The following is a 22,874-nucleotide window of genomic DNA, read 5'->3' as shown; positions in this document are numbered from 1 at the left end:
GCTCCTCTGAATACATATTCTAAATGGTCAATGCAGCTAAATAGATGAATGCATAGGAAAGCAAGCACTGACAGATGTGGAAAGGGAAACTCGGCAGTGTGCCACTCATCTAAAGAAACATTTCTGGCTACAGCCGCCTCTAGAGCAGCAATAAATAGGATCTTGCTGTTTGGAATATGTCTAAGCTGCTTTTCTCTCTGCAGTGCTGGGGTCCTCTAAGGACGGTACACGCACAGGCTCACACCAGACATTTTGTCGCAAAATATCACTTTAAGGTAATTTAGAAAAACAAGGACAGTCTCTACAAATCTAAAGTATAGTTGTACAAGTTCACACAACTCAGCTGCCTGCTATCAATGTGTCCTCACTCTTTGATAGTCGTGTTAGGTGACACAGTAGGATATTAAGTAGGCCTGGAAGAAATTTAGATTAGGCAGGTGCAAACCGCATACTTTCGGGAATTTCACGTTATGCTTTTTGTGCGAAATGCCTGAAATTACGCCTTTGCACCACTTTATTTAAGTACTCACCATTCGCAGTTAAAATTGACGGCAAAATGAGCAATTTGAGGTAAAAATTAACTGCAAATACACACAAAGAACAGAATGTGAGTGGCTGTTGTTCACCTTTTTTTGTTTACATGTGTCCTCACTTCAAATATTGACACAAGGATAGATTCGAGCTAAATAACAGTGTAAAGGTTGCATAATTTTGCCAACATTTTGCATAATTACCCAAAAGCAAATTGTATGAATTTTGCACACTCCTCACATTAAGGTGTTTCTAAAAGAGACAGTTTTTCTGAAGCCATTTAGTGACGATATTTTAATTATTCATCAGCCTTGCCCTATACAAGTCTAATAACAGATCTATAGCCGAATGTGTATAAAGAAATATTTGACAGGATGGTTAAGAACTTGAAGATTTAATGATATGTTCTTGTGCTATTCAATTGATATTTTGAACAAACTAATTCTGTGTGTATTCGTCTTTGACGTATATATTTTATTTTTTATTTGGTACATTTTGAATAAATGTGTTTATTTTGTTCCAAAACAAAAATGTTGCTGTATGCATGTTTTAAACTTTGATGCCGAGTATCCTAATTTGAACTGTTCACAAAACTTCTTCCTTTCCATTCATCTGTTGGTGACTTAGGTCAAGCTTCTGTTTGTATGATTTATACTGAGCCTGTCCCCTTGGTTTGAAGTGGTTGCTCTCTTGTTGCATTACTTGTTGTTCAATGACATACCATCAAATACATCCACATAAATCGAAAGAAAATAGAATATATCCTAAGCAATTGTATATGGGAGCTGCCAAACCACATTATGGTCCTGGATACGATGTCGGACAGAGCCTTTACAGGCTGCATGGTAATCGGCCCCTGTGTGGGTGTGCTTACACATAGGCCCTATGTACTAACATTGTATTAGCTATTAGCTAAAAGTGGTATTCTATAAACCGACCTATATACTAATTGGTCTGGTCACAAAATACTGAATCGTAGTAGGTCGCAAATCAACCTGACTCATGAGAAAGGTAGCAAACTGCGATCCACTGTGATATGCTGCCGTCACAGGGATGGTGGACTGCTGGGGTCATCACACCACCATGTTTGTGATTGTTCATAAAAAAAAATAATCTTTTTTTAAATGGAATCCATTGCCTTGAAAAAAAAGTGATGCATTTAAAAAAAAAGAAAAGTTTTCCTATTTTTCCTAAGACTTGGAAGTAGTCCAAATTGTAAAGTTTTCATTTTTTTAATGGTCCAACATATCTCCACTAAAGACACATCTAAAAATCTGGAAGGAATAGCCTAGTCCTGACCATCTAAAGTCAAGAAAAGTGTATCGAGGCATAACCGCACTGTTGCAAATATCAAGAATTAGTTAAAAATAAGTCCTGCACAAAATATCACTGTGTCAAATCTTCATGAAGAACAGCATAAAGAAATTTCAAAGCAATTATACCCAATGTTTATTTATACCAAAACATGAATCCAGCAATGGACAAAAAGAGATACACACACACATAGGTGAGAAATTATCAGGAGGATAGTAAAATGGGCAAGGACAGATATACGGAAATGCCAGCATTTCCTGTAGCTGCCCTAACAATTTCGCCTGACCAGGCCACAACAAGAGAATGCAATTGGTGACACTACCTTGAGCGGAAAATAAAACACACTTCACATCACTTCAACAAGCACCACAATGAACTCTGTCACTGACATATAAGGACATTCAGCAGCTGTCAACAACCAGTGGCCACTGATGAAAAGCAAGAAGAGGGACAATGATAACATTTAACTTCCAAAGTTCATGGCGTGCTTGGCCAACAAGAGTCCAGGCGCTAGACTGTAAGTTCTTCAAATGTAGATTATGGGTAGAAATCTTGGATGATCAGGCATTATAGGCAATGGCGACAGGCTGATCATATGTAATACACAAATGCCATTCTGGAAAAGGACAGGTCCTGAGATACTGGGTTTTTCAGAACCGGTACTAATCCGGTAACCCAGCGGTGTCAGGGCAACACCCAAAGACCCCGGATTCCCCTGTCTTGGCAAGCAGAGACACGGGATACTTCTTGATGATGTCAAAGACCAAAGTTTATTGGTTGCAACCAGGGACAGAGATCTACGAAGTACACACGGGTAGTTCGTCAGAGACTGCACACTTAGATAAACAGAGCTAGGTCTTTTATGCCGAAAATCATGCCTCAGGCAGCATTACAATTTACATTTGGTGCATAAAACTGACCAATGGCAATGTAGCATTTCAAAAGTAGCAAATGACGACAGTCAAAGACAATCCCATTTTCCGTTGTCCAGCCCACCAAAAACGATCGCACACATGCTTGGTTTCCTGTTCGATCAGGCCGGACAAACCCATCATAAACCCTTCAACCCAGATCGATGATCAAGTCGTAAAGGAAAGGCAGAAACAGATGGAAAGGAGATAGAGGAGTGGGAACGGTGTACCATAAACTCGGGCACGTCCTGCCCTTTGATCTTTATCGGACCAGCTGCTGAACAAGGAACTGGCTCAGCAGGATTCGCCCCAGGCGAAGAGTCAGTTCGGCCAGGTCAACCAGAAGTCAGCTAAGGCGTACGTGTCTCAAGGACTTTCTCGGCCGCAGTCATTGGGCCTATGTTAGGGCAACCATACAAAATGGCTGCCACATACAAAATGGAACCCGGAGGTTCAGACTAAATCCTCGAATACAGAGTGTTCTCCTATATCAGTTCATACGAAAACGCTCATACACGTTACACTCGCCATTTGCGGTCTGCTAAGACCAAGATCGTCCATTTCCGACGATCTTCACAAATCGGGTTCGGAACTATCGAACCTAATTCGGAACCATGGAACCACAGACCCTCCTTTTACCCTATCATAGGCAATGAACCCAAACCCATTTTAATCCGAATCCGGATCTATATTCATCAGGTCATCGATATGCTGCTGTAGCATCATCCTATTACTAAGCATCTCTCTCTGGACAGGTGTCCGTACACACAAAGTAGCACAAAGGCCACAAATAGCAGGAGCACACTGTACACAGAGACAGAACATGAACAGGATTGCTAAGACCATCCCAATAACCATCAAAATTTTCAAACCCCAAGTGGATATCAATCCCCATAACCATCCCATCAAAGACCAATCTCCTTTGTCCAGATGGACAGAATCAGAGATTTTGTGCAATTAGGAAATGGCCTGGAAGTCCGATGGAGCGTTGTCTGGAATAAAAACGCAGCAGCTTGATTGAATCACTCTACAAACTCCACCTCGATCTGCTAGAATAACGTCTAGGGCAACTCTATTCTGAAGTGTCATAAGTCTATCCGACTGGAGCTCAGCAGTCAAGTTACCAAGGGCACCGGCAGTCTCAACTATGGTGGACTCAACCACTCTCGTAAGCTGATGAATATTCCTACTGTTAGCCATAGGTCCCAAAAACGGCAGAAAACCCGTAACGAAATCTCCCAATTCTTGTCCTGCAGTGTCGTCTTGGCTAAAGACACCTCTAGCAACTCTCGTCTTAGGGTAATCTGCCGCAGCTGTAAGAGTGGGAGGCAACAGAAAGGAAACAAAACATGTGCCCGAGAAGTCGGGGGGCAACCATGTATAAGCTTTGTCATAGCAAACAAAGTAGGTACCCTTAGCAGCTAAGAAGGCTGGGGAAGACTGAGACGGAAACACGTAAGTCTCAGCACAAACACTCTTCCCTAACTGAGCCTTCGGATTCTTACCGTTGCCCTGTAGACAATAGTAGCCTCTATGGGGCACTATCAAGATTGGTAGAGGACTTTTCGCTCGCTGGTTAATACTCAGACTAACTCCATATCCAGTGACGTTCCAACCACTATATGGTTGCCTCTCATCTTTAGGAATAGTCTCAACTGCATTAGTCCCTTTAATCATGTCGACTATGCCTTTAGCTAGAGCACTATTCTTCGGATTGTCTTTCGGTGAATGTAGGGGGTGGACACTATGGACATAGATAAACATGGTTCTGTAAGCTCGAATCGAACCATTTAAACTGAAGGGCAAAACTAGATAAGGAATACCTTTATCGGTTGTATGAGGCATCAAACCACAAATCCAGCAGTTCGTTGTATTAATCACTAACTGATGCTGTTGCAAAAGCTGTATGAAGGAATTATTAGAAAATTCCAAACGTCTGACTACCTCATATTCGGGCAAAGGATGAAAAGAATGAGAAGAAATAGTAGGTGAAGGTGTAGGTTGCACAGTGGAATTAGACGTCGTTTTAAAAACAAATGGGACATAACCAGCTATGAATATTGCGAAACTCAATAGCAAAAACAAACATGGTATCAAAAAGCATTTCTTCGACAATATTTTGCATATTCTTTTCCCAAAAGTCAGTGTCTGTACAGGTCTCTCCAACTCAAAGAAATCCATCCTAAACTAAATGTGCTGCCCGCGGTGGTTGGTTGATTCTGCTTGAGAGTGCCTCTGCTGCACCCAGGAAGACTGCCCCGGGCCAACAGAACCCTCGACCTAGTGTCTCAGGCTTACACTCCCAAGACTGGTAGCAACTGCGACCCTAGCAGCAAGAATGGCAGTTCAAGAAAAACAAAAAATGAGTAGATCCTTGGTGGAGAGTTAACCTGCAAACAATAAAAAAATCGACTTTATTAATATTTTATTTGTCCATAATTCTCGATCTCAGATTGTAGCGATCTCTTCCAAATTGTTCTTGATCAGTAAACAAAAGGTGAGGCTCTGTAGTGTCCAATCGCTCTGCAGGAGGTACTGATGCTTGTAAAATTTGATCGCTATCCTTTTCTGAGCTAGTTCCAATCAACCGAGCATCACTGAACCGCAAGAATCGCGGCACTGCTTCTGTCTCGGAGTCCGCAAGACCTTCCTGGACCCACTTGTCATAGGGCAAAGGCAAAGGTGCCTTTTTGGTGTGCGAGCCGTGGATCCAGTTTCGTTTTCCACGCACTCGCACCGCAGATCTTGTAGACAAAAGGACCTGATAGGGCCCAGTCCAGCGGGGTTGCTTGTTCTTCGTACGCTGGAAATTCCGGACAAAGACCCATGCACCGGGCTCAATAGAGTGCCCTGGATCCTCTGTAGCTTGAGGAAGACTGCCGTGTACCTGTTGGCGTAAAACACTAATTTTTGTTGTCAATTCACGCAAATAGTCAAGCAAAACAGGGCATTGGAGGTCACTAAACCTCGTCGGTCTTGGTCCGCCCCAAATATTCGCCGGGCGACCAAACACAACTTCATATGGACTCAAACCCATTCTTAAATGTACAGTCATTCGGGTGGACAAAAGTGCTAATGGCAAGGCGTCTGGCCATTGCAAACAAGTGCTTTCCTGAATTTTGGCCAACTTCAGCTTAAGGGTGCCATTATAGCACTCGACTAAACCAGCTGATTGGGGGTGATTTGCAGCTTGGAATTTCTGCTTAATCCCGAGGCCCTCACACACTCTTCATAACTTGACCCACAAATTCACTTCCATTATCACTCCAAATAATTCTCGGCATTCCAAACCTCGGGAAAAATTCCTTTATCAAAACTTTCGCTGTGGACAAAGCAGTATTGTCCTTAAGGGGGTAAGCTTCTACCCATCTAGAAAAGGAGCAAACAACCACTAACACATACTTCAAGTTGTTGCATCTCTCCATATGGATAAAGTCTAGCTGCAAAGCCTCGAACGGATACGTAGGAGGAGCAAAATGACCAGCTGGTGTTGGAGTTCCCTTACCAGGATTATGCATCAAACACACCATACAATTCTTAACTAAATTCTCTGCAAATCTGGGGATTCCTACATTCTGCCAAACCGGAGCCAACAACTTGCAAATTCCTTTCACACTAATGTGTGCCATTCCATGAGCCATTGTAACAACGCGTTAGGCAGCAACCATCTCTGATGTTCAGACAAATCAGTCCAACAACCATTCGAATCCAATCTACCCTTACTCTCTCTCCATTCATTCGAACTCTTTCTCTGTAGCCTCACTCTGAATAGTTTTCACGCTCTCAATGGTGTCTTCACACATACTCTTCTCTGGAACCCCTCTCGCCGGACCCGCAACATACATTCGACTCATCATGTTTCTAGCAGTTTCTTTCGCAACTTCATCCGCAAACGCATTACCACGACCAACATCATCTGTAACTTTTTTATGGGCACTACATTTCACGATCGCTTTTTGCAAAGGTAGCGTAGGAGATTCAAGGAGTTCATTCACCAGTTGTCCATGTTGGATCTTCGTCCCATGCGATGTCAAAAACCCATGTTCACGCCACATCGTCCAAAACTATGAGCCACACCAAACGCATACTGACTATCCGTATACACATTCACTCGTTTCCCTTTCGCTAACACACACGCTCTCGTGAGTGCAATCAATTCCGCAGCTTGTAGGGAGTTATGTGGGATACGTGCAGCTTCAACAACCGTATGCAGAGTCGTCACAGCATATGCTGCACTCGTATCACCATTTGGCAACTTAAAGCACGAACCATCAACCCACAAAGCATCATTACAGTCGGGAAGAGGAGTATCCCTCAAATCTATTCTCCCTTTTGTCTCTTCTTCGGTTCTTAGAAAACAATCGTGTTGCTCTTCACCCTCATCATCTGTCTCAAGCGAAATTGGCAATAATGTAGCCGGATTCAAAGTATTGCACCTCTTGATGTGCACATGGCTCGCTAACAACGTAAGCTCATACCCTGACAACCGAGCACTAGTTAAGTGCTGTGTCTTCATACGATTCAACAAGGTATCCACTGCATGTGGAACCATGACCACTAGCGTATTGTCCATAACCAAACCCGCAGATTGTCGAATCGAAACAGCCGCTGCCGCTGTGGCTCTCAAGCAACTCGGCAACACTCTGGCTACAGGATCTAAAGTTGACGAAAAGTACGTACATGGGCGTTGCTTCCCGCTAAACTGCTGAGTCAAAACCGATAATGCACATCCCTCTCTCTCATGGACATACAATGTGAAAAGCTTACTGTAGTCGGGAGTACCCAACACAGGAGCCGAACACAACGCATTTCGTAATTCAGAGAAACTCTTTTGACATTCGTCCGTCCAAGGAATCGGATTTGGAGTATACTTAACAGTATGAGCTATCAAAGGCTTCGCTAGCAGAGAAAAATTAGGGATCCACTGTCTACAGTACGACGTAATACCCAAAAACGCACGTACTTCTCTCTGTGTCGTAGGGACACTCATTTTCGCAATAGCTTGAATTCTTTCTGGGGTCAGTTTCCTTCCCTCCTTCGATAAGAGGTGACCTAGGTAGGTAACTTCTTGTCGACAAAATTGCAGTTTCGAAAGAGAAACTTTATGATGGCAATTAGATAAATGAAACAACAGGGACACAGTGGCATCCTTACAGATGTCTTTGGTATCAGCAGTGACCAACAAGTCGTCGACATACTGAATAAGGGCTGCACCATCAGGAAAAACTAACAAGTCAAGTTGCATCTTCAGAGCTTGACTATAAATCGATAGACTCACGCAATAGCCTTGAGGAGCACGCTTAAAGCGGAAACTACGTCCTCCTAAAGAGAATCCAAAAATATCTCTACTCTCTATGGCAATCGGAATGCTGAAGAAAGCATTCTTCAAGTCGATCACTGAAAACCAAGTGGCAGAAGCTGGAATCAATGTCAATAATGCAGTAATGTCGGGTACAACAGGGAATTTCGGAACAACAATCTTGTTCACTTCACGGAGGTCGATAACAAACCTATATACAGGAGGCTGTGAAGAATCAGTTCTCTTTAAGACAGGCAAAACAGGGCTATTACACACATTACCTCGTGTCTCTTCAATAACGCCCTTGTCAATCAGATCATAAATGATCGCCAAAAGTGCTCGTTCACCATTACTTGAGATACGATATTGTGGAATGCGCGGTAACTTAGCATTCGCCTTTAGTGTCACAACATATGGGGGAATGTCTAACAGGCCCACATCGTTTGGACCTCCAGCCCACAATGAGTCAGGTAGCGAAGACAATTCCAATGGAAGACAATCTTTCAAGATATATATTGGAGAGATCACATTCTTTCCCAAAGTAAGATGTACTCCTGACGGAGAACAATACAAAGTCGCATACAATCTCTTCAACAAGTCCAAACCTAGCAAGTTCTCATTACAACCTGTAGTCAAAAGAAGGGGTGCTTCAAACCTACGAGGACCAACAGAAAGAGGCAATGGAATGGAAATCGGATTCATAACGGGGGCGCCAGAAAAACCTATAGAAACATTATTAAAGCCAGACAAAGGTGCGCCAGGGAGTTTAGAACGCATAATAGAACTCTTCGTAGCACCAGTGTCTAGCAGAAAAGGCTCTGACACACCTGATGCAATCACTTCAACGTAGGGTCCACTCTGATCTACGGGAACTGAAACAACTCCCTCTCTTTGTCTATGGCTGTCCTAACAATCATTACCTTGCTCTTCGTCGCCTTCAACATAGTAATCATCCACGTAGTATTGTGTAGACCTACCAGACTAATTCTGCTGTTGGTCAAAACTGTTCATTGAATTCTGCGGAGGAAAAGGGTGCGCGTTCTGTCCGCGACCTCTACCTCTAGGCGCTTGCTGAGCACCTCTACCTCTAACACCAGGAGCACTATTTGCACGTTGCAACAGAACCGGACAACCCTCTTCTCGACAATACGCACACTGATTAGGCCCATACTGAATACGCTGTTGAGGAGTCTCGTCTCTTTGCGAATTCCTCGAATATTGTGGTGATTGTTGATAATCACGCTGATTATTAACACGGGGTGGATAAGCTTGTTGTAGAAGAACCTTCGTCTTCAATTCCTTAGTCTTCTTATCCGCTTTCTCTAACTCGTCCTTGCGCCTATTCTCATAGTACTGAGCCGTAGCTAGAATCTGCGCTGATGTAGAGACAGGCCAAGCACTCTCGGAATCCTTCAACTTGGTACACAACTCAGGAAGAAGATTGTGCACAAATTTATCAACGAATAATCTCTGGCCACCCTCGGTAGCCATATCCTGACCACTATGATCAACAAAAGTTTCTTCAAAACGCGACAAGAAGTCCGAAACAGACTCATCTTTTTTCTGCTTACACGCAGACAATTAGTTCCAATTCACACGTACCTCAGGCATCAAAGTCTTCATGAAAGTAATAATTCTACCAGGAAGTTCAGTAATAACATTTTCAGGCTTAGCACCTCCAACTTGTCTATCATTTGCAGCAACAAAATTCACCCACGAATCACCCAATTCATTATCATGATCCGTATGTCGAATGACATTCCAGATGGGCTGTGGAACAACATTCCCAAATAGCATATCTATGTCCGCCAAATTCATGACGCACAAACTCACAGTTTGCGTAAGCTCTTTATAATATCCCGCCGGATTCTTCCGCGGATCAGGTAAAGTCTGCTTAAGCGCTAAGACTTCTGCACGCTTCCATGGAACATGTACCCACACTCGTTGAAAGTGCGCTAAAACAGGTGGAATAGCAGCAGCATCAGCAGGTCTCCATACTGGAGGAACCTCTCGCATCGGATACTGACGCGCATGTCTCCTAACTGACGAATCTGGCTCAAACAGCCGTTCAGTAGGGACGTTGCTCCGAAGTGACAACAACATCAACACCGCTCTCTCGATGTCGTGTAGACTCACAATCGTTCCTTTAGCAAACTCGGAACGCAATCGGAACAATTCTTCAGGAGCTTTACCCACTTCGTCCGTCCATTGTTCATGGAGGAACGCACACATAAGTTCAAAAACATAACGTTGCTTCGGTGCTTCCCATTGCCGGAAAACATCCATAATGCCCTCTAGATCGTACTGGGACTTATACGTCACCCATCTACGTGCCATATGATCCAAAACCACTCGCTCATCTGTATCGGGCAATTGGCTACGTAGCTTTCTACGCTCATTCACAGGAGACATACCCAATTGTCCCAACCAAGGAGTCAAGAAACCAGAAAAAGCAGCGGTCATCCGCTGTATAGGAGAAGGAGTAGTCGGAAGGACAAGAGGAGACGAAACAGTAATAGGAGAATCCTTAGTCGGAACAGGCATAGAAACAGTTGTAGCAGGAAGAGACAAAGTTGGCGGCCCCTGAGGAGGCTGCGCCAAAGGGACAGTAACCAACGAAGGAGCTGGCTGTGGAGGAATTACAGGAGGTAAAGCAACCGGCACTTGCACGGCCACGACCGGTGGCGGTGGTGCCGTAGCATTCTGCACATAAGGTGGCGGTGAATTTAACAAATGCGACATTAAAGGATCTTTCGCAAGATCCTTCTCGTCTTTCTGCTCTTTAGACGGCAATACTGGGTAGCATCTGTCTACCGCTAACTTCTTCACTCTAAGCATCTGTTCGCTTTCCTGCTCTTCTTCATTATCTCTGTATGCAATGGCAGCTTGCACCATAGACATACCCTTCTTATTTTTCTTCGATAACTTTATTTCTTTCTGTTTGGCTTCTTTGCGCCATATGCGGAAAGAGTCAAACTTTGCCGGCCGGGCTTTCTTCTTGAACAACTTTACTTCGAGGTTATCCAAGACTTCTGTCTCAAAACTACCATAACGGGGCCACTGTAGGACACCGTCATTCTTCGTGTATTTAACCCAAATCTCATTATAGCTAATAGGACCCACGCCATGCTTCACATATAGGTCGTAGGTAGGAGTTCCAATCGGAGGAACCGGACACGAATCCTCTAACCGGGAGTCCCTCAAAGTACCACAACTAATCAATTTCCTAAGACTGCTAAAACCAGGCATCTTGCTCACTAGTCTAGCTTCAAACAACAAGGGTAATCTGAAATCGATAGTCTTGTGAGTACACGAATCCCTTGGCTTTGGGGCCTGTAGGTACCAAATCAAAGCTATCCACTAAAGGATACAAAACAAACTAAGGACTAGGAGATGCTCCGTTTATACTTAACTGAGTTGTCGATGGCGTCACCAGAAGACCCGTCAATCGTCTCGCTCTACAAACGTCTAAGGCTCCAAAACAGGGCGACAGTCAGGGCAGCAGTCCTTCGTAGCCGTCGGAAAGCAGGAAACCTCGCAGCAAAAACATTCGGACCACGACGACATACAGGGGTCGATGAAGTGGCTGGCCTTCCTCCAGAATTTTCTCACGAAGCTTCTCACGAACCTCTGGCTTGGACCGGTACCGCTAAAGTCGCCCCACGAGGGGCACCAATTGAGGTACTGGGTTTTTCAAAACCGGTACTAATCCGGTAACCCAGCGGTGTCAGGGCAACACCCAAAGACCCCGGATTCCCCTGTCTTGGCAAACAGAGACACGGGATACTTCTTGATGATGCCAAAGACCAAAGTTTATTGGTTGCAACCTGGGACAGAGATCTACGAAGTACACACGGGTAGTTCGTCAGAGACTGCACACTTAGATAAACGGAGCTCGGTCTTTTATGCCGAAAATCATGCCTCAGGCAGCATTACAATTTACATTTGGTGCATACAAACTGACCAATGGCAATGTAGCATTTCAAAAGTAGGAAATGACGACAGTCAAAGACAATCCCATTTTCCATTGTCCAGCCCACCAAAAACGATCGCACACATGCTTGGTTTCCTGTTCGATCAGGCCGGACAAACCCATCATAAACCCTTCAACCCAGATCGATGATCAAGTCGTAAAGGAAAGGCAGAAACAGATGGAAAGGAGATAGAGGAGTGGGAACGGTGTACCATAAACTCGGGCACGTTCTGCCCTTTGATCTTTATCGGACCAGCTGCTGAACAAGGAACTGGCTCAGCAGGATTCGCCCCAGGCGAAGAGTCAGTTCGGCCAGGTCAACCAGAAGTCAGCTAAGGCGTACGTGAGACATGAGTCCCTTTCTCACTGCTCCATCAGGATTCAAGCAAGCCGGGCCGAAGAAGGCTGAGATGCCAGAAACCGGTCCCCGGTAGCTTGTCTCCTTTCTGGTGAAGAATTGGCTTGGTAGTTTAGTCTGCCCTGTTCCCATGATGCACTGGGCCAGGGACAGACTGATTTGCATATAGCCAGGTTCTGAGCTGGGATGGGGCAGTGAGATAAATAACGGTGATGGATCAAGCCCTGATCTTTGGACTGGGTAAGAGTGGCCTGTTTAACTCAGACACTCTGTTCATCACCACCCCCCTTTTCTAAATCGAACAAGGAACTGGCTCAGCGGGATTCGCCCCAGGCGAGGAGTCAGTTCGGCCAGGTCAACCAGAAGTCAGCTAAGGCGCACGTGTCTTAAGGACTTTCTCGGCCGCAGTCATCGGGCCTATGTTAGGGCAACCATACAAAATGGCTGCCACATACAAAATGGAACCCGGAGGTTCAGACTAAATCCTCGAATACAGAGTGTTCTCCTATATCGGTTCATACAAAAACACTCATACACGTTACACTCGCCATTTGCGGACTTGTAAAAGGGTGGCTAGACAACCAGTGACCAAAGACCCTTTTGTGTTGCCCGGCGGTGTCGCCTCTATTACCCACAAAATATTAATCAATGAAGAAGCAGGCGCTGGAGACTGAAAGGCAGGAAACGAGGGTTTATTCTCTCCGGAGGAGAACACATCAATTCGGACAGCAAGTATCGTCACGAGGTGCTCTAACCGCATCTCTGAGGCCTGGCCTCTTATACTCAGGTTTATTGCTTTATTACATGAAACACATATTTGTCAATACTTTGATGCACGGAAAGGCATCCTAGGAATCCCCGCTTCAAGCCTGTTCCCACACATTTACAGTTGAAGTCCCCACCCCGGTCACAACAGGTGATGATTATCGTGCAGCTGGACATTCCGCCGATTCACGGAATGTGTGGAGTTGATCGGATCTCATGGGGTGAAGGGTGTTCGATCGACTCGAGGGTCTTTTGATAGGGGAAATCTTCCTACTGTACGGGGGGGTAATAAACAGTATCCGCAGGGCCAGGTGGCGGCCTGGGAAAAAGGGAGACAAACGGGCACACAGGAAAAGGGGGTTTGTATCAAAGGACTTGGGACCATGAAAGGGATGAAGGGAGGTGTCGCGCTGGGAACAGGATGGGATTCCGAGGCAGAGCTGCGCTGAAGAGGGGTTTATGACCCGTGGCGTATGAGAGCGAGGGGGTTGTCAGCATGCGGGGGATGCCTGCGGGGCTAAGAGAGGGTGAGAGACGCGCTGGCTATCAGCGAGGGGCAGAGGGGGCATGGTGCTCAAAATGGCTGCCGCTTACGCGCAAGGCATGTGAAAGCGGGAGGGATCAGTGCGTGGGGGTGCTTGTGTGGGTGAAGAGCCGTGCTGGGGGTCAGGGGTGTGCAGAGGGTGGTTCTGGTCAAGGCAGCTAAAGTGGTGGGTGTGTGCGACAAAGAGTGTGGCATCGGGGCAAAGGGAAGATGGCGCAGATAATGTTCACCAAACCGTATTAATTTTCCACAGTCTGCTAAGACCAAGATCGTCCATTTCCGACGATCTTCACAAATCGGGTTCGGAACTATCGAACCTAATTTGGAACCACGGAACCACAGTCCTTCACAAAACACAAGACTCTATCCACAGACTATTCTATGCTTAAGTACACCTCAAAAGGATGGCCATATTGCAGAAAACCTAATAATGCCATGTACTTTGTTATCGTATTTATTTGTTGTCTAAACTGCCTTTGCTATTATGGTTATCACAGTAAGGCTAATAGTTATTGATGGATTAATTTCTTTGCTCATATTCTATGAAATCTATTATTGGGCAGAACAACACAGGGATTCCAATGTCTTAGAAGGGTTTGTTCTGGAAGCCTACTTTAAGAGTGATTTAAATTCAATATTTGAGCCTGGAAATTCAAATGTGGAACTGAGAAGAAAGAAAATGTTTTAATCAGGAGTAGTAAAGGTTCCAAATAGACTTCGGGCAGCCCTGTCTGACTAACTATGGGTGACGGGGCCCTAGATTGTAAATTATTTCAAATGAGCCTGACCAAGGGTAAATTGGTCTAGCTGCTAAGTGGTCGATTACGATGTTGTACGAAAGGCTCCGAATGGCATTTGATTAGTTTGAATCTGATTCGGAAGCCTTGTTTCCAATCAACTCAGATACATTTCTGAAAGACTGATTATGATGAGTGGAAACAGTTTGGACTGTCTGACTTGGTTCCGAACAGCATTCAGAGTAACCAAGTTGTTCGGAGCTAACTTGTACAGGTCTATTGACCGTGTTTCTGGCAGAATGATAAGGATGTCGGATCCGGATTCTTGTAACACGGATCGGCTCAGAATCTGACTTTTGGGGCCCATAGCAGGTCCCCATTCTCGAGGGCCTCTGAATCAGGCCTGTGGGGGTACCCATGGGTCCCCCTTTCCAGCCATGCAGTGTGGCAGACACAATTTTTCCCAACCACCCCTTTCTTCAATGGGAGCCTGTGTATTCGGTTGAAACAATGGGAGTCCGACCGAACGGTGTTGGGAAGCATCTTAATCCCAGAATCCGATTTGATCGGAAACCATTCCGAAACCGATTCGGTTGGAATGGTTTCCCAACTACATCGTAAGTGACCTTTAAGAGTTCAAAATCCTCATAGTTATCTGGCCAAATGTCTTGGGAGATGTGTATAGAATAGACTTACGGCCACCAGCATCTTTAGAAAATGAATAAAAACAAGTAATAAAGGGAAAACAGACTAGAAGGAAGAGAGAAATAAGAATGCAAAAAGGGACAAACAGATAGAAAAACAAAAAGGATGGGACACCATAAGAAGCTAACTCAGGGCTTTTTATGTTGTGACCAGGAAGAAACACAGGATATGAACAAGGAAGGAGACAACACATCCCTGCCTGCACCAGACCCAGATAAAGAATCTGACTAGCTGCAACTCCTGAAACTCAGCACCTGCACAGGAGATGGGCCCTCCTAGAAGAGTAAAGTGTATGGAAGATGAATGCAGTCCAGAGGACACTGTGACCGGAGAAGACTGAAACCATAAACTCCAGCGTGCCAACAACTAAGATACACAGGAAGAGGTAGATGCCAAGGGCTATCCTCTTAACGTCCCTGACACTTCACAGGTCAATGGAATATTGTGGCTGCAGAGGTGTGTTCTGTGGTGGTCTTTTGGCAAATAAAGCTATGTGGGAAATGACGGGCAGCTATAAAGGAGAAAGAGCAGAATTTAATATCAGGGAAGGTGGCAGTAACACAGAAATCTAAAAATAATTTTAAAGGAACTTAAATTAGGTACTAGAGACCATCAATTATCAGGGACATAAAAAAGAAAAATAAAGACAAAGAGATGAGGAAATACTATAAAGACTTAGTTCAATATACGGAACCCGGACAAAGCTAATTTAACATAAAAGAAGAGCCTATTTCGTAGTAATTTTGTTTTTTTGTGTTTGTTCATAATATTTAGTTCCCTTTTCAATGATACATGCCTTGTTCATTTTTAAGGGTCTTCTAGATGGGCCACACCTAAGAAGATGAACTGGCTAGACCACTGATACTTTCGGGACTCTTTTCTATACCTTTTTGCACTTTTTTACTACTCTTTTCTACACTCTGTTCCTCAAATAAAATTTCTAAAGAAGTAGCACAGACTCAAATCTCTTCTGTTCCAAATTACAGGTAAAATCACAGAAATGCATATCTATGGACAATAATAGTGATAGTTTGCTGTCAAAATATTCTAAATCAGTTATACTCTACAACTTGATGGGGAATTCTATTTTATTACATCTAAATTCCTCAGTTTTTATGTCCATCTTTTATGTGAAGTGCCCTGCTCATTCTTTCTTAACCTTAATATTTTTATCATTTGCATTCAAAGTGTGACTTTAATACTAACTTGCACTTCAACATTAGTATTCTGTACTGTAACCTCTCTCAATTCTTTAACCTCTTCTCTAATTTGCATCATCCACTACTCTACCACTTTCACTTCTGACTAAGGGCCTCATTTACAAGCCAATTGCGCCACCAGTGCGTCAGCAGTGCAATGGTCTTGCCCATATTTACAAGCCACGCCTAGAAAAAGGAAAATGACATCAATGATTGCTTTTGTTAATGATTGGGGATGATTGTGCAAAAAAACAATCATCCCCGCAATGCAGGCACCCTTGCAACATGACGCAACGGTGCTGCGGTAGCCCACAGTTGCTGTTTGTGCACTGGCACAAGGGAGAAGGCCAGGAATGCGCTGTATCTTGCAGATAAGGTGCATTCCTGGCCTTTCATTTTGAAGCACGGCAGGAAAGCTAGCTGCGTTGCCTTGCATCAAAATAGAGTAAATGAGGCCGTCAGATTCTGAACTCCTCATAATCCTAATAAGAGCCAACCCTACTGCTGCCCCACCTGTTGCCTAGTGGCCCATTTTTGCTTTCCTAATGGATGCACTTCATTCATTTATTCAATCATACATGATGCATTATCTCATTCTCCTTAGCTCTTAGTCTATCTATATTCTTCCCCAACTCATGCAGTGGTATGGTCATCCTTCAATTACTGAAAACAGTCTTAATAAATCTATCTGTTCTTTCAAGTGTCTGGCAAATAACAGTTGAAAAGCATAGCTTACATCAGTTATCAGCATTTCCTGAGTTCCCTGTTTTTCCTTTCTGTTTTGATGTCGGCCACCTCTCTCTTTGGACTTTGCTTCTGTTACACATTGTTCCACATCTCCCATTTGCACAAGCTGTTTGATTATGAACGACCTAATAGTACATTGAGATCTTTGTTGAAGACAATGGAGCAGCAGCGGCCTATGAAAGCTGAGAAAGGCCCACGGCTCTCAACATTACAATGTCCTAATCCACAGCCTTCTGCCTCCCTCTTTCCGCTGCCTCTCCAGAACATCTGGATTAGGCAGAAGAAAATTGAGAGGCTGATCCTATACAACAGGGAACACTCTGACCCTTCCCGTCTCCCTTCTCTCCTAGCTCACAGTGTCAAGAGCCTCAGAAGGGGGACAAAATTCTGCTCAGCCCCAGTTTACCTTGCTCTCAGCCAAATGATGACAGTTTCACAGAGCTCAAGAATGAAGGACTGTCACAGCTCTTGCTGTGTGTCCATGTGCTACCAATCACACACACAGCAAAAGTTGTGAAAGACAAGTCTCAGGGTGCAAGGGATTGTGAACCCCCTACACTTCCCAAGAGGCTTTGTTTTCAAGTAGACACAAGGAGGTGATGAACGGAGTGCTGAAACCTTTCATACACTCACGCCCAGTCGCAGATCTGGGTTGAATCCATCATCATTCTTTAGCTCACTTTGCCACCCAAGTAAAGACACAGCTATATTTGCCAAGCCATGTCTTCCCTGGACCAGAAACAAGCACCCTGGGACGGGTTTCGGGATAACAGCCCTCATCAGTCAGGCTAGCTTGAATCCAGTAGATTCAAGCTAGCCTGAGTGCTAGGACCAGTTTCTGGCTATCAGCCGTCTTCAGTCAGGATATCTTGACTCCAGTGGCTTAGAGAGTACAGGACCCACGTCTGGGCATACCATTCCAACATAGGGTGAACAGCAAAACACACAAGGTGATGAACGGAATGTTGCACAATGGCAAAACATTCCACCGAAAGCAGATTTTTCGCCCACCTCATTACAACTGCAGGCACGTCTTTGGCAGGTGGGAAGACCGACTGCCACTGTTCCGATGGGCTCAAGGAGCCTGTCAGACTATCAGAGTGAATCATATCCAGTGAATCATATCCCTACAATGGTGGCAGAGCCTGCCAGGCACCGCTGTAGGGATTATGATGTCTCTTTTCTCCTGCCTTTTTTATGGTGGGCAACCAGCCCTGAAAAGGTAGGAGGAAGTGGACTTTGGGGGCTTGTAGCAGGCCCCTTTTTGCCCTGCACCCCAGATTTTGGCACTGAGAGGCACCTATGGTGCCCCTAACATATCCCTGCCCCGCGTGGTGCAGCATATGTTACATGTCCTGTTTTTACATTGCATAGGGTGCTTCAGCCATCAGCACATGCCGCAATGTAAAATATTGGTATTGCGACTGCCGGGTGGTGGTCGTATTGTAATTAGCCCAGCAGTCTCCCTCCCCGATACGATGGCATCGTAATCAGCCCCTTAGTGTACTACTGGTAGGAAGGAATAAAACAGTTTGGGTAAGTATACATAAACGCACAGGTGCACAACACAACAGAGGGCAGTAAAAACAGTTCTAAATGTAATGATCACAGGAGTGGAGTTCCTTAATTTCGGTTCTTTTTATTCCAAACCACGTGAAAAAAAACAAGGATTTTGCAGCCAACGCGTTTCGTCCATTAGGGACTTCTTCAGGGCTGCCGTGAAAATAAACGTATGAACATACAATTAAAAACAAGTTCTATACTCAGCCAGGTGTAGAAGACAGACATTTGATAACTCTCTTTGACATAATTATATACAGACTTTTATTCTAGAAATGTCAAAACAATCAAATCAGGAGCTACTAGTGACATTGAGTTATATAGTCCGCTTGTGGGGAAAAGATAAGTCCAACAAATCACATATTTAGGAACAATTTCACATCATTCTAGATCATAGTATATTATTTACCACTGTCCTTGTTACATATCTTCCATTAAGTTTTCAGCGAAAAAGCTTTTTGTTAGAAAAGAGATACAAGGAAAAAATAATGACTAATTGTAAGCCTGAGAAGTGTCTAGAATAGAGGAAGGGCGCAGGAAAAGAGGGAGAAGTGTGAGAGACAAGAAAAAAGGGAAATATATGTTAAGAAGTCTTTAAATTGGACTGTGCCTTTGAAAAAAGCAACACAAACTAGTATATTATGTGCATGACATTGATTTTTGGCATGCACTGCATAACATCTGCAGACTCAAGAAAAGGTGATTCAACATAGTAGTCACCAAGAGAGTGAGTTTTGTGAAAAAGAAACAACCTACCGGTTTAGACTAATTTTGAGTAGTCCTACTGGATTGGCCTAATTCTTATGTTTAGTTGTGTTCAGTAAAAAGCTGGAACTAAATGAATCTCCTTGCAACAGATAAAAGAAAAGACACCCATTATTTATATAGCGCCAATCTTCTTAACGGTCTATATTAAACTTGTATTGTATTTCTTACATCTATTGGATGAATCCAGCATGGGGTCTTCACCAGGATAACATGAAGACCAAGACGAGAATGAGGCTAGGTCAAGGATGTAGCACTTCAGTGTCAGACGGGAGTGTATACATCCCAAACTGCAAAAGATTAAAGGATCAATGATAAGATAATGTCTGCGTTGTAACGTGAAAACAGTCTACTGCACAGGGGACACCTCTTATCAATATAAGGAGCATTAAGTTAACAGGGGCAGGGACTCACATTGGATGTCCTAAATGGCTGTGCGGAGGTCAGTTTCAATATATCGGTGTGTCAAAAGGTAATGGTGGGCGATGCTTTAAGAACGCCAAAGGACAGAAGATATAAATCTGTTAAAGGAGAAAATATGATGAAGAGTCAATATATAGCAAAGGTGAAATAATTTGGTCACATATAATATATCCGAACACCAACTTCAGTTGGATCCATCCAGCTAAAGAGAGAGAGCAGAGACTATATTCTAGTTACTAGTGAGAAATAACAACAGAACCATGTATTCTGCTCATGTCACCAGCGGTTCTTGTATTTAACATGTATACAGCACAAGGCGCTAGAAGATACCACTCACCAAGAGGCTATTCAGTTGTAAGTGATTCTTGATGAGGTACATGTAGTCTCATCCCTAAGAGTAAACGAACATGAGCCCTAGAGGAATAGAAGCAAAATGCTATAATATAAAAAATCTGAAGCTCATTCTAGGCGGCCTTTAGGAGATTACTCTCCGCAACAAAGGTAAAATGTGCCAGATTAAGTATATTTTTAAGCCTTACCTCAATTAATGATGTGTACTGTTTGGCTCAAAAAATATAGGGCGCAATTCCCATCCATGGAAAGCAAGACGGCTCGAAATAAACAAACCACATGAAATAAATGTAACCCTCACAAGAACCAATTGCGAGTTAAGACAGAGTAATTGTCCCACACTGCCCTAAATTGTCAGGAATAACCATATCTGTAGTTAAATAGAGTAATGGCATGTTACACTGAAAAGCCCTTCTGGCCACAGCTAATAAAAATAAATTGCGTTAGTTCATGAAACTAACTCTGAGGTAAGAAAGAAAAAGAATCAAATCATGTCCTAAAAGCGACATATTAAACAAAAATGCCAGTGACATGAGGCAATGGAATCACTTGGCTACAGAATATGTGAAGTAACAACTGACATTGGTGTAAGGCATATAGCAATATATCAATTTGAAGTGGGACTCATAATTAAGCAGAAACAACGTATATACCCAGAATTATGGTTTCAGATATGAGAGCAAAGCGGCTTGGAGGGCGTACAAAGAGCTATGAAACATCCCAAAGACGTAATACTTTATACCAATAATAACACCCAGCATGGAACTTTCCCCGAGCATGACATAGTTACGCCGGTCCGTTACAAGGCGATAACCTGAGCCCTCACTCTTTTGTTCAAAAATCGTCCAGAAGGCTTACCATGATAAAGACGTCCGAGCCTGACACAACCTCCTCTGGTAACCGAGCGAGTGAAACCGGGTTCCGTGAAGCACCAAGTAGAAGTGTCTGTAGGGCAGTCATTTCAATACTGTATTCCAATAGGCTAACCCGCGGCACCTGGGGTGGATTGGCAAAGGTTAAACAAAGGAGGTTGCTGAACTGTTCCTATAGAAAGTGAGGAATTAAATGAGACTGGCGTGACCGGAGGTGTGTGTGTTACACCTTTGGACATCCATTTTGTTGGACGTGTTTGCCTCACACACCCAAAAGGGTGTCATGCTTCATCTTAGGCGTTGCTCCTCGTCAGGGAGGCGGTGCAATCCCCGACGGGCTCACCTCGGAGAGGGGCTCTTTGGCGGAGATCTTTTTGTCCAACAGCCTATTGGTGAAGTGCGGGTGTGTGGGTTAGGGCAGTAAGTTTCCTGGAGAAAGTGATTAAAATGTAGCAGAGGGTGCCGGAAAACACTTTATTCTGGGGGTCCCCCTACTGCAGTTAAAAACGTGGATCTAGCTCGCTGGGTGACGGCAGATTAGGTAGCGTGACCCTAGAAGAGACTAGAGTGAGGGTTGGTCGACATGTTTCTCGCCTGAGATTATTTTCCCGCGATTCTTCAGGACCTAGTGACGGTGAGAGCTAAAAAGAAAAACATGCTGGTGTCATGTGTTAGGTGTGGGTATAGTTTACCTCAATGGTTAATCCTATGCCTAAACAGGGGAGAAAAAGGAACAAGGTTAACATATTTATAATTCTCCTGTAAGCATATGAGGTCAGAGCCAGAACAACAACATGATACAATATGTGGGCCGTGATGTGGAAGTAATAGCACGGCCAAAACATGCCTGTGATGTTGCGGGATGCAGTGTGCAGTGAACACTCGCACACACTATGTACGTGAAAAAGGGTGTGGTGAAGACTCATTAAAAACAGTGATCTAAAAACTGCAGCAGCAGTCTAGGAGAGAAAACCATGCTTATGGGTGTGGAGGGCCGGACAGTGGAGGTGGTACAATGCTAACTCCTGACTCACCTAATGGTCGGGGATTAATTACCACATGAGTAGTCGGCGGGTCGGTACATCAGGGTTGTGCCTACAGTTTTGGCTGAAGGAGAAGATAAACCTGTTAGCCTTCGGAGGTTCGAGTCAGAACAACCCCCAGAGAGGTTCAAGTCAAGTTAACTCCTGAAGTGGGTTTGCAGGAGTAACCAGAGGTTTGTTGGGAGGGGATTGTCTTACCTCAAGCTTCCCGTGTCCGTGCGGATTCACCTACCCATCAGCGCCGAGTTCGAATAGGTAAAGACTTTCAGTGGCGCGTACTATTTATAGGTGGCCGCGTCATAGGGCTGCGTCAGTTAACGCCCACTGGGTGGATCACGTGCTAAGTTAGAGGATGGTGTCCGCCATAGTGCATTGGTTTAGATGGTATCTGGAGTTAACGGCAGAACTAGAGTTTGCTGTATCATTTAAAAAGGATTTGTTGGGCAGGCCAATGGGCACAAAGGAAGTGGTAAATTAGTGTAGTTCACGGGTAAGATAAGGAAAGTTAGCAATGGCTGAGAGCAAATTAAAATGCTGGTGGTTAGCAGGACAATCAGTGGCTAATTTACAGAGAGTGCCAAGGAATGTCCTCATTGAGTCCTTGTTTATCAGAAGAGAGGCGGTGGACCCACCTTTGTTCTTTCCGGAATAAGGCATTCTTGGGGAAGTTAGGACTGGATTCAAGCACCACCCACCTCAATGAGTCTGCGTTGTGATTGTTTTCTACATAGTGCTTACACATCTTGGTGTGGGTTTTTTTACAGCGAAAGTTGCTGC

This window comes from Lissotriton vulgaris, chromosome 5, assembly GCF_964263255.1.
Source record: "Lissotriton vulgaris chromosome 5, aLisVul1.2, whole genome shotgun sequence".
NCBI classification, from domain to species: Eukaryota; Metazoa; Chordata; class Amphibia; order Caudata; family Salamandridae; genus Lissotriton; species Lissotriton vulgaris.
The sequence above is the reverse complement of the archived record's forward strand: the minus strand, read 5'-3'. Positions refer to the sequence as shown.